This window comes from Geotrypetes seraphini, chromosome 8 (assembly GCF_902459505.1).
Source record: "Geotrypetes seraphini chromosome 8, aGeoSer1.1, whole genome shotgun sequence".
Lineage (NCBI taxonomy): Eukaryota > Metazoa > Chordata > Amphibia > Gymnophiona > Dermophiidae > Geotrypetes > Geotrypetes seraphini.
In genome coordinates this window covers 135881468-135895466 of record NC_047091.1, presented here as the reverse complement: position 1 = coordinate 135895466, position 13999 = coordinate 135881468, and positions in this window count along the sequence as shown.

The window sequence follows — 13999 nt, the reverse complement described above, 5'->3', positions numbered from 1 at the left end:
CCCCCTTTTTTTTTTTTTTTTTTTGGTTAGAGGTCTTATGGGGTTGATGGTCTTTGGAGGTCTGACTGGCAGGCCAAATATTCCAGTGAAGTGGCTGAGTGGAAGCAGAGGGCCTCTCCTAGAACAGCTACACCTGAGAGGAGCTAAAGCATGCAGCAGCACCACCACCACTATTTCCCAAGCATATGATTAGTGAGTCAGGCTGTGACAGCCTGTGGAAAAAATCAAAGGGGTCTTCAAAAGCTGTTTTAGCTTTTTCTACAGCTAGAGCCTTGGTTCCCCTCCCATTAAATCCTGATTTTTTTTTTTTTAGGCTTTTGGTCAGCCCTGAAATGATTTAAAGCTGTTTTTTAGCTCTAAAATTCACCAGCGGCGGCTACCTTGGATTTTCCTGAATTCCCCTCCTCCCTCCACCAAAGTTCTCAAACCTCTCCCAAACACCTTATTTTGCTTCCAAAATGCCAGGGATGGAGGTCTCTGACTGTAATACCCCTATATCATGCCTTGTTTGCAAAGGATGGGCAGCAGAAGAGCATCCTTGCGCCACATGCCACATTGATGGGGAGGTGAAAACTTCAAGTTTAGCTTGCACATGGATTTTGAGCCTGTTAGGGGAGCAAAAATTTCCCCAGGAGCCCTGGAACAGCAGAACAGTGTGCCAAACTGGCACAGAGGCTCCGCAGCCAAAGAAGAGGCATCATGTTTTTATGTTTCTAAGTCTCCTCCCTTCTAAAGGGGTAGGAGAGTTGCCCACTAAGGCTTTTTCCCCAGAGTCCATTAATCTGCTTTGGCAGGCTTTTACGCATGGCCAAAATACACAATTTAGGTCCGCTGAAGAGAGACCCTTGGCGCACGCCGCTAAGAATCCTCAGAGCACTACTTCTATGAGAGTGGAGCTCTTCCCTGACTCTTGATTGTCAGTCAGACAGGGATTCAGGGGACGAAAGTTCAGACTTTAATCCCCTTACTGCCTCAAAGAGAGACCTCCCTGATGGGAGATTCGGCTTCCAGGATGGAGTCCTGGCCACAGACCCGTGAGAGAATCCCTCCATACAGCAGCTGTTCAAGTCTTCGGCCCTGCCAGACATTTTTACCGAGTCTCTTTGTGAGCTCAAGATTGATCCAACTTGGCCTCAATCATTTCAGTGTTCTCTTTTGAGCGAGGTACGATCATAGCCCACGTCCTTTTCATGGCACCCAGACATGAAACTCCTGGTTACAGAGCCCTGGGAGGTCTGGAAGGCTCCCTCAAAGAGGTGAAAGCCATGACTAGGCTGTATCCTATGGATCAAGAGTTTCAGCAAATGTTTGCTATGTCATGTCAAAGGTAGACTCCCTGGTGGCATAGGTGACTAAATGTAAGTCCTTACCCAATGAGGGAGGAGTCATGCTGAAGGATACACAGGACTGTAGAATGGATATGGTCCTCAGGAGGCAGTTTGAGGCCTTGACCCTAGGAGTTAATGCAGTGTCAGCTGCTTCTTTCTTAGCACACACCTACCAATCATGGCTGTGAACCCTGGAAATATCAGTGGCTGAGCCATTACCTCAGCTCGTGCTGATAATTAGAGTCATGATGAGAGTCTTCACTTATTCCATCTCTGCCAGACTCATGCTGTGGGTCAATGGGCAGGTAATTCAACTTCCCAAGGTTACACTTAGCAAGCTCCCCTTCAAGGGACAGATGTTTTTTGGCAAAGGCCTGGATGGCCAGTGTGCAAGATCATCGTCTCAAGCCCTTACTGGACAGCAGACCTTGAGCATCTAGAAGCTAGAACCGGAACTCCTTTCAGGGGTCACAAAATTTTCATCAGTATGCCTCAGGAGGCTTGTCTCTGAGAACCTATCAAGGTTCCAGTGATATTTTGGAAGCCAGAAAATCCAAAATACAGGTTCCTGGGCCACAGCAGCAGCCAAGAAGCCACAACGAGTTTTGCCTATCGGACCATCTCTTTGTCCTAACCAAAGAGTTAACCCGAGGCAGGCCAGCCTCTAAGGCCACCATTTCCCGGTGGATTAAGACAGATCTCCTCCTTATATTGTCTGCGGCAAACAACCGCCGGAGTTATTGAAGGCACATTCGACCATAGGAGTAGCCTCTTGGGTAGAATTAAAGGTGATACTTCTTGAGGAGATATATAACATGGTCTTCCCTAAACACTTTCACTAAATTCTATAGAGTGGATGTGGCAGCGCACGAGGATTCCATTTGTGGATCCTTGGTACTGAAAGCAGGCTTCTCTTTCACCCGGGACTTTGGGGACTACTTAGGTACGTCCCTAAGGTTCAGCATACCATTCCTTTTGCACTGGAAAAAGAGATTAGGTTCTTATCTTGATAATATCTTTTCCAGTAGATAGGAATGGTATGCTGAACCCCCGCCCAATAATTTCTGATGCACCTATTTGTACCTTACGTTTCATGTTCCTCTTCATAGCTAAAACTTTTCTGCCAGTTGGACTAAGGGTGCAGAATCAGTTTGTAAATAGAATCTAAAGAAATAATTGAGCTCCACTAATATTTAAGCTGTTGCATTTATTTGATGTGTTTTACTGTTCAATGGTAATGTTCATTCATGTATACATTTATAGTTTCATTATTGACTGTTATATGAGCAGATCTGAACCTTGGTTTCGGGGGATGGGGGGGTCACTGTGTCCCTCCTTATCCTGTCTTTTACTCTAGAGGTCTTGCATGCTTTGGATTGAACTAAAGGGGGCAGCAGACTCCTGAGAGAAGGAGATTTCAAAAGCTATGATTGACATCCTTCTGCAGTATGCTCACGAGAATGGACAGAGTATCCTAATTCAGCATACCGTTCTTATGTACTGGAAAAGATACTATCACGGTAAGAACCTAATCTCTCTTTATGTTAACGGCATTCTACTATTTTGCTGTTGAAAGGTCAAGGGTGAGTGCAGTCAATGGATGATGTCATCCTGACTAAAGCCCTGTGGCAATGATCTCTGCTAGTTCAGGATAGTTCTGACCATTTGTGGGAATTCCCACACTGAATTCCATTCTCTCTCCTCCATTTTTATTTTACTGCTCTAATGGATGCATACAGGGTCAACTCCTCCTCCTCCCCAGGTAGGACTAACAAGAAGACTTATTTCGGTGTCAGGTCAAAGGCGCGCGCAGACAATTGAGCGCAGCGCGGAGGCGCATGTCGCAGAAAATTACTGTTTTTACGGCTCCGACCGGGGGGGCGTAGTGGGGAACCCCCCCACTTTATTTAATAGAGATCGCGTTGTGGGGGGTTGTAACCCCCCACATTTTACTGAAAACTTCACTTTTTCCCTGTTTTTAGGGAAAAAGTTAAGTTTACAGTAAAATGTGGAGGGTTACAACCCCCCAAACCCCCCACAACACCGGCGCGATCTCTATTAAGTAAACTGGGGGGACTCCCCAACTAAACCCCCCATCGGAGCCCCTAAAAACTGTAATTTTCTTCAGCGCGTGCCTCCGTCTAGCGCTCAGTTGTCGGCGCGCGCCTTTGTCTTTCGCGGGGTTGTCTATGAACCCTTATTTCTTTGCTAAAACATGTCTTTCTAGCTTTATTTAAATTAAGTCTTGACAGCATACTACTTCACAGTCCCCTACAACAGCAAACTTAACTGTACATCTGTCTTGTCATATTTCTTTTCATAAAGTTTTAACCTTGACCGAATGATAAACTGATTTTATTGTAACTAGATATCCTTTTGTAGCTTCCATTTCCTGTTTCTATTCTCTGACTTATTGTACATTGCTTAGATATATTTTTATAGGCAGTATATCCAATAAACTTGAAATGTGAAATGTGTTCTGTTCTGTCTCCCTCCATACACTCACAAAAAGGAAAGAATTTGCCCAGCCTGCTGTCATGTACTCAGGCACATCAGTCCTTTTCTGTCCTCAAAGCAGCCCACTGTGATAGACCACATGGTAGCCAAGCATTCAAAGAAGGGCGAGTTAGATAGCCTCCTAAAGCACAGCACAACAGCATCTTGCTTTTTAAAGGACACAAAATAAAATGACCACTGCAACCACCCCCCTGTAGGACATCTCAGGCCTACCTTAAAGCTAGAAACACCCCTAAAAGCCATCCCATGCCTACCTTCCATCTACCTGTCAGTTTCGTTCGTGGCCCCCCCCAATGTATGGTGGTGATTCAGTTCCCTCACTGAAGTTTCACCAGGAAGTAGAATCAAATAATAGGCACAGCCAGAGGTGATTGCATAAAGAATATATTATAGAAATAGGCTTACAGAAAAGCAATATTTATAAGCATTACAATTAAATAGAGAGCAAAGCAGTTTCCCTGCTTTACATAGTCCAGAAACAAAGCGAGACATAGAAGCTTGCAGTTCTAGGAAGAGCCAGAGAGAGAGAGAAAAGGGGGATGGTCTAAGCTTCTTGGGAAGGATAGACAGAGAGAGGGAGAGCCAAGAGAGAACCAGAGTGCCAAGCCAAGAGCCAAGAGATAGCTAGATAGAAAGAGATAGATGTGTGTTGCAGAGAGGAGGCTTTTATACCTTGGAATCTTATTCTGAATAGAAAACTATTGAGCTTCAATAGAAGTTAAATCTTCCCCTCCTTAGTAAACAGCTGAAGAATAGGCTATGGGCATATATGTATTTCCAGTCTGTCTCTGACAATAGTTTCTGATTAAGTTATCTGTGCACCTGGACCCATTGTCCTAAGCACCCTCTTAATCAGACATTAACAACCTTTTAGCTAGTCATGATTCAATCAGGGCTACTTAAAACAGTTTCCCTGCCCTCAGGGTCTATCTGCATTCCCATGCCAGAGTCAGATTGATATAATTTCCCATAGGCCTTCGCTGACATAAGTAATGCCAACTGAAAATGTTGAATGGTAGCGATAGCTAGGCTGACACTACCCACCAGTGAGAGTTACTGTCAGCAATACTATAGCTGCTCTAGAAATTCTGGCTGGAGTGTACATCTTTGTTACAAAATCATCCTATCATCAACATACTATCTTATCTTATGCACCCTCCTTTTATAGCCTCTAGCATGAACGCCCATGGGACCTAGAAGATTAGGCATAGCACCACCTGCCTCCAGGGAACAACAGAAGAAGGAAGCAGGCCTCAAAAATGGAAATGTACAAAAGAAGAGGCTAGAGAGATGTCGAACACAACCAAACAGTTATTAAAACATAGATAAAGTCCTAGGTCTTAAAAAAACCCATATACAATCCAACAAAGGATCCGGATTTCGGCAACTAGAGTTGCCTTTCCCAGGGGACAATATGTAGACTGTAGATACAATCAGCAAAAACTGCCCTTACATGAAGGTGTCTCTGATCCAGTGGTGCCAGCACATAAGGATATTTCTCAAGACCACTATGCTTCACCATCCCTTCAGCCTCCATAGAAAAGCAACTTCTTTAAATCCTGTATGTCTCTGCAAAGATCTGCTGCAAAGATGCAAGGGGAAAATCACTCCTGTCAAATAAGATATCCAGTGTACTTTTTTTCTCAATTTCTTTCAGTTGTACAAGATAAGTAAGACAGTACTATTTTGTAGTCCTCAGTGCTCCTAAGGAAATCCTTAGTTTATGCATGCATTAGGTTCTTCAGGATCTCAAGATCTGGCAGACACCTTTAAACACCTAACCAACATCTAGGCATTTAGGTTCATCCTGCTTGAGGTCATGTCACTCCCCAATTCCCCCAGGAGTTGGTCATCTCTGAAGCAGCCTTAAAATTAACATTTTTCAGAACTCAAGCCAACACCTCCTAAAAAGGAACAAAATCTCTGGATCCCATTGGACACAAGGGCTATCAAAGTGCCATGCTCAACCTCAGAACTGCAGCCTATCAACTTAAATTCATCCACTACCACCCTTCCCTTCTATAGAAGTTAACTGCCATTATTCATTCCTTTCCACAAGACTGGCAGGAATAGCTATTGTTATTCTCTCAAGGAATATAATCTTTACTTTATTAATGCTACTTATAATGCATATGATTTAACTTGCCATTGCCATCGGAGCATGCAGAGCAATCTGGCTCTAGGCCTCCAGCTTTAGAGAAGACTTCCATGACCATCTTTTCCAACACTCTCCATATGAGTGAAACCCCTTTGTTGATAAGGTTAACTATTACATTCTCCCTTTATGTAAACATCTTTTTTATTATTATTATTTACCAAAACCAAATCAGATTATAACAAACATGCCAATACTTTCATCGGAGCAAACAACCCTTTTTACAAAAATATCAGGTCACACAACATAGCTTTGTTCAATCACATAAACTCCTGTACCCATTCGTATCTTTTCCAGCCCTCCCTCCTACCCAGATCAATGGGATTGTGTTTATGAGCTTGCTAAACTAAAGGTGGATAAAGTGATGGGGCCAGTGTACGTTCGAGGGTACTGAAGAAAATTAGGGATATTTTTGTGGCTCTGCTGGCTGACCTTTTCAATGTTTCTCTAGTCGAGAGTAGTACTAGAAAAGGGTGAGTGTAATTCCTCCCCACAAAAGTAGAAGATCTGCGCCTGCGTCAGAAGCCTCTCTGATGTGACATCAGAGAGGCTTTTGACGCAGGTGCGGCTTGTGAGAGTAGCCGCGGTAGCGGCGGCTTTAAACTTAAAAATAACTTTGGCAAGGGACTGTAAGGGAGCCGGCCAGACCACGGGCCACACTGTGTTATACGGAGGGGGGAGTCGCCTCCATGCATCCCTGCTTAAGGTGCCTCCACATGCGCAGAAGAAACCACTGCTGACTCCTACTGCGCATGCGAAGCCACGGAGCTACAGAGCAGGGATCACGCAGGTAGGAGTGTGCATGCGTGCTTAGGGTTTTATTATTAGTGATACATAATGACAACTACAAAATTTAAAAAAACACAAATCACACTATGCAGAGAAAATGTTAAATATTTCTATTCAGGTTTTTGTTTTTTTAAAAAAAAAAAAAAGGTCAAGGCAGATGACTAAAATATGCAATGTCACCTCAGTAACAATTATAGAAAAATAGACAAATATAGTGCAAAATATAGACAGCAGATATAAATTCTCAAAACTGACACATTTCAATCACTAAATTGAAAATAAAATCATTTTTACTACCTTTGGGTCTGGTGATTTCATGAGTCTCTGTTTGTACTTCCTTCTGCCTATGCATCCAATATTTATTTCTTTCTGCCTCCTGCATGCTTCCTCTAGATGACCTACACATATGCAAAACCACAGCACCTGGAAGACAGAGTGGGGGCCGTTCTTAGAATTGGGTGTAGGTCATGCATAGATAACCTCTGAAAAAGCCCCAAGCAGAAGGGTATCAGGGGTAGATAATTTTAGGTGGTTTTTGGCCATACGTAAATGGAAAATTGCTTTAAGGACATACGCAGATGTTAATGACCTTCACGTCAATTAGGGATATAGCAATTATATGCATTTGTTACCACTGAATTAATTTTGCTAATGATGCTAACAAATCAGACTAGCAACTGATCACTTATGATAATGCTAATAACCAATCAGAAACTTTCTAATAGATTGTAATGCATGGCTAATAATATATCAATTCATGTAAGATAAGGAAATGACACGGTATTTTTCTGCAGGGTGTGGAACTGTATCTCCTCGGTGACACTTTGAAAGCGTTCTCCTTTTTTTATATGCTTCCTTTTACTTTATAATAAACTAGTATTTTAGCCCGTTAACGGGTCCTAGAAGTCTGGTCAGCTCTCATAGTCCCTTGCTGCCACCCCCCCCCTTCCTTTTCCGCAGTCCCGATTTCAAACCTGCTGACTCCAGCAGCGTCTGCAGTACTGTACACACGCTGAAGGCCCCGAAGCAGCGTGTGTAGAGTGATGCAGACGCTGCTGGAGTCGGCAGGTTTAGAGTCTAGACCGCGGGAAGGGAAGGGGGGATGGCAAGGCGAAGAACTTACTTTCAGCAAAGCAGGGAGTCCAGCGCTGGCGGCCAGTCCTGCCAGCGAGTGTAGTTAGGTGCAGTAAGGCTGGGGACCCACGCATGCGCACTCTTGCCACCACGGACCTACATCTCATGGAACAGGGAAAATGGAACACGCAGGTGGGAGTGCGCATGCGCGGCTAGGGTTTTATTATATAGGATTTGTACTTTTATGCAACAGCATTCCTGGTGTGGTCTGAGTCAGTTTATGGTAAGGGTCTAAGCAGCATGCCCTTTTCAGTCTAACACTTTCTGCCTCCTTTACACTTCCTCTCCTCCAGACCTCATTCCTTTCCCCAACCAACATCTCTCTCTCTGTCCCTCCATGAGTCCAACTTTTCTTCCTCTCTCCTCTACCCCTTTTGGCAACAAGTCTCTCTCACTGAGAGATCCAGGCATCTCTCCCACCCCCGCTACTGTCATATCCAACATTTCTCTCTCAACCCCAGATCATATGCAACATTTTTCACCACTGCCCATCAGCCCCATGCCCATTTCTCCTTCTATCACCCCTCTCCAGCACAATGCCACATCTCTCCCTCCATCACTATGTCCAACATTCCTCCCCCTTGCAACACCCTTCAATGTCCCTCTGTTCCCTCTCCACCACCATATCCAACATTTCTCTCTCATCCTTCTATTCTCCATGCATCTCCCTCTCCTTTCTCTATGACCAATTTTCCTTTCCTCATGTGCCACCATCTTTCCCTCTCCCACTCATACCCAACAATTCTCCCTTACTATTCCCTACCTCCTATGTCCTAAGTTAGTGTCCCCTTCCTCCCTCTCTTCTGTGTCCCATGTTCATGCCCCCTCCCCCTCTCTGCATGTAAGTAGCTGCCCGTCTGTATAAGCCACCAGTCTGCCTGCCCCCCGCCAAGGATCCCCCAAAGCCAATCCAGTTCTTGTTTGAGTCACACTCGCTCCTTCTGCTTTCAGCAGGGATGGCACAAGCAGCAATTCACATGCTGCAAGTGGCTGACCCACAAGTCTTCCCTCCAAAGTCAACTCTGACGTCGGAGAGATTTCTGGGTCAGCTATTTACATGCAATGTGTGAATCACTGCATGTGCCGTCCATGCTAGGAGTGCTGCTGAAGACCGAAGGAGTGAGTGCGGTTTGAAGATGATGGTAACTGTGTCTGCTTTGAGGGCGGGGCACAAGGGGGGGGGTGGTACTGACTGAAAAGCAAGTGGGTGTTGGACTTCTTCACTTTTTGCCCTGCTTATGCTCTCTGGGCAGGGGATGAGTTTTAACCAAAAAGAAGCTCTGAATGGACTGATTTATTTTGTTTGTTTGTTTTTTAAATTGAGAGGAACCGAATTAATTTAAGACTGTTGGGAAGATGTTAATTGGCCTAATTTGCATATGTTTATTAAGGAAGTTGTTTTGTTCCCTGAAGTAGAAAGTACCTACAAGGAAACTATAGAATGTGGGCTATGGTTCTTTTGAAAGATCCAAAAAGAACGGTCTCTGAACTAAATCTTACTGAAATATTTTCTTCCCATACCTCACTCTGACAAAAAGGACTTAAGGAAAAAGGGACCTGAAGCCCAGTTGGTTTAATTAGGTGAAATAATATTTTGGATGTCTGTACCAGGGTTGTTTTCCCTGAGACTGCTGTCGTAGAAACTGCTGTAAAGGACTATTTTCCAAATAAAATGGTTTTCAAGCATGAACCCTGCACTATATATGGTGGCTACATGAGAAGAAAAAATTATTTATGTATTTTTAACGGCAGCGTATTTCCACTAGTGTAAATTTTGTAAAATATATCAGCCACAGGTTGGTAATCGGACAGTACTAGCTTTATGAGGGACTGCTGAAAAGTTCTCAGCCCAACCAACTTCCTAAATTCTGAGGGTTATTTTGTCACTAACTATAAAGTGTTATTTTATTTTGCAAAGTGCCAATTTGCAGAACTAATGTTTTAGCATTGTTTCAGATCATTGATTGAACTATGTCAACAAAAAGGGTGGAATTTAAGTGTGGAACTCCGAGCCATCATGAAGTTTCTATTCCTAAAGAAGAAAACTCCAAAAGAAATCCATGAATGTATAATGAAAACATTGAGTGACAAATGCCCATCATTCTCCACAGTGAAGAACTGATGTGCAAATTTTCAGCATGGATATTTCAAGACCAAAGATGGAACAAGGTCTGAGAGGCCATAAATAATTGTTGAATTTATACTTTACAGGAAAATGTGGATCAAAATCTGTACTCATACATAACGTGACCATTTATTTTTTTCATCAAAAGGGGACATCTATTAATTGTCAGTCCCGCCTCCAATCCTGCCCTAGCCCCAATCCCGCCCCAAATTTCTTCCATTCATTTTTCATGTACACATATCTTATTAATTCATAATGGTAACCATAAAATTTAAAAAAAAAACTACAAAGCACACTATATGCAGAGAAAATGTTAATTATTTATATTTGGGGAGTTTTCAAAGATGTCAAGGCAAATGACTTTAAAATATGCAGTCACCTCAGTAACTATAGAAAAATAGACAAATATAGTGCAAAATATAGACAGCAGATATAAATTCTCAAAACTGACACATTTTGATCACTAAATTGAAAATAAAATCATTTTCCTACCTTTGCTGTCTGGTGATTGATTTCATGAGTCTCCGGTTGCGTTTCCTTCTGTCTGTGTATCCTTTCTTTCTTTCTGCACTCAGGCCCAACAATTGTCCCTTTCTATTCCCTCCCTCCTTCTTTCCCATGTCCTTAGTACCCCCAGTGCCTCCTTCCCATGTCCTTAGTACCCCCAGTGCCTCTGTCCTGTGTCCTTAGTGCCCCCAGTGCCTCCTTCCTAGGTCCATAGTGTCCGCCAGTGCCTCCTTCCTATGTCTTTAGTGCCCCCAGTGCCTCCTTCCTATGTCTTTAGTGCCCCCCAGTGCCTCCTTCCTATATCTTTACTGCCCCCAGTACCTCCTTCCCATGTCCCTATCACTGCCTTCCACACTTTGTCCCACCCCCGAAGCCTGCCTGCCTGTCTGTCTACCTCCCTCCCTCCCTGGCCAAAGCCAGCCTGCTTGCCTGCCTACCCCCTTCCCTACCTGATGTGCAAAAAAAAACAAACCTCCCTCCTTCCTTTCCCCTGGTCCGCTGCTATCTTACCGCCCTGCCTCTGCTACTGCTAAAGCCGACATGAAGTCTTCTTTCTGATGTCAGAATTGATGTCAGAAAGAAGACTTCCTGTCGACTTTAGCAGTAGCAGCAGCAGGGCAGTAAGATAGCAGCAGACCTGGGGAAAGGAAGGAGAGAGGCTTTTTTTTTTTTGCGCGGCAGGTAGGGAAGGGGGTAGGCAGGCAAGCAGGCTGGCGTTGTCCCCAAGCACAGCTTCAGGACGCTGTCCCTGAAAATGGGACATTTTGGCGTCCCGAAGCTGTGTGTGGGGCAATGGGACAGGAAGTCTGAAAATAGGACATATGGTCACCTTACTCATACATCAACTACATAAATTTTAATGCAGAAAATATTTTTTTATCCAACAGTATTTTCAACTTTCTATAATAACATAAACTTAATATATGGTGTGTGCTCAGTGCACCTGCAACCAAGTTGTGTAAACAAATTCAAAGAAAGAATAAAACATCCAAACAAAGAATTAAAAAAAAACTAGATAATAATCCATATAATCAAAACTTGGAAAATCCAGTCAATACAAAGTGTTTGTCTTCCTACTCTGGCCGAGTTTCTCTTTCGCTTCTTCAGGAGGAGAATAATATAGAAGTTCTTAAAAAAAAGACTCTCTCAACCCTGCACCAAGCACAAAAAAACGAAAATGCATAAATAACCCCCTTCCCTAACTAACTTATACCAATAGAAAATTTTGTTTTATTTATTATTAAGTGGAGACCGACTGGAGAGAACTCTCAAGTTCCACTGCAGATGAATCATAGCGTCCTAATCTAGGACTCACTCATTTATTCAAAATGTCCAATGATGGGTAAGACTAATCAACCTAAATTGATTACACTGGTTTCGCTTACACTGAAAATGCACTGATGCCATCCCTCTTCACTATACCGATGGCTCAACTGTGTGCTCAAAAAATCAATCTCTGTTGATTGAATGTTTACAGTGTCACCAACTGAATGTTACAACTTAATCAGTGCACTGTGTCTCAGCAGATCCACACTGACTATACTGTAACCAATGGTTAGTTAAAGGGGCTTCTATTTTACCTGTACGAATGGTGCTCAGATGCTTTGCAATACAGGTTTTGATCTTTCGGCTAGTTTGGCCGATATAATATAGGCCACAAGTACACACAATACAGTATACCACCCCCTCTGGAAGTGCAGTCGGTGTGGCTCTGCTGTCGCTGGTGGAGATATACTCAGTTGTCACACAAGATTAAGTTTCTCATGGTGGTATAAATAATTAGTAAAACTCAAAATTATTAGGAGTATAAAATCTATAATACCGGTATTCCTATATTGCTAATTCCTATAGTTTACCAGCTTCTTTATTTCTTTTTATTCAACAAAGCATTATTTTTTACGTGTTCGTATTATCTAATCTTATTGTTGTTAGAATTTAATATTTCCTGAGCACTTATTAACAATAGGTGGAAATATTAAATTCTAATAACAATAAGATTAGATAATATGAACATGTAAAAAAAAATGCTTTGTTGAATAAAAAGAAATGAAGAAGCTGGTAAACTATAGGAATTAACAATAAATAATTAGTATACACAGACCGTAAGAGTTTCCCAGATAAAGCCACTCGATAAACAAAATGGGCCCTGTTGGAAATACGGCTGTTTCTATTTAAATGTATTTATGCTTTTACTGCAATTGAATAACGTTGGTATAGTTTCACAGCATTTACTGCTTTACGTACCACCAGCGTAATGTTTTGAGTCTTTGGACTGTATTAGTGATATATTATTGATTGTTGTATTATACTAGTTTGTATGCACCAATCAGAATATGCAAAAAAGAATTAGAAAAAGAAACATAGGACACACTATGAGTAAGAATTTATTTTGAGTTTAAGCTGTTAGTCTGATAGAGTGTGCCTTAATATGTGAGGGGTTTTTTTTTGTTCAATGATTGAAATCTGGAACTGGTAAGTCTCAGATTAAGTTATTTTTTACCAGTTTCTGAGCAGGTTTCAGAGAACCCTTTTCTCCTCATTAAAATAGACACTTGCTGTGTGTAATATCATAGAAGTGGTTCAGCCATTGGCTAGTTTGGGGGCTTCCTTTTTCAGCACACTATACAGTATACCCCACCCCCTGGGAGTGCAGTCAGTGTGGCTCCACATGTGAAACCATTTTGCATCGTGAGTACGCTTTAATGCTGTCACTTGAATGGCATGTTTGCAAAATACACAGTGCCCATATCGAAAATGCCCCAGGGTTTGATCTCTGATGTATTTGGGAGTCTTTAATATCTCATCCAAATTACGATTCCTGGTATATGCAAAGCGAAGAGGCTCTTCCAATTGAGGTTGCATTCCAAGTACATGCCAGTATTTTAAGAGAACCGACCAAACCGGGCCAATTTGGGAAGAGTAAGGCAAAACACACATTAATAAATGTTAACGCTTTGGCTTAACTGGATTTTCCAAGTTTTCATTATATGGATTATTATCTAGCTTTTGTTTAATTCTTTGTTGGAATTTGGGATATGCACTTGACTACTTTGATTTGAATATCACACAGTTACTGGGGGATTGAGCAGTGACCTCACGTGGTAACAGACTTTGGTTCACATTCAAGATTATATACACAACAACCGAGAGGCACCACGCCACAAAAGAGCCCTTCAGTTTATAAAAACAAGTGAAATCTTTACTATTTTCTGTCATTAATTAATGAGTGGTGAACTCGAAGGTATAGTGGTAATATTGAGGAATGAGGTTGTGCTATGATGGTTCCTCTCACAATTAGTCTGTTGTTCACACAACTTGGTTGCAGGAGCACTGAGCACATCACATATTAAGTTTATGTTATTATAGAAAGTTGAAGATACTGTTGAACAAAAAATGTTTTCTGAATTAAAATTTATGTAACTGAAATTGTTGTCCATGGCCTGA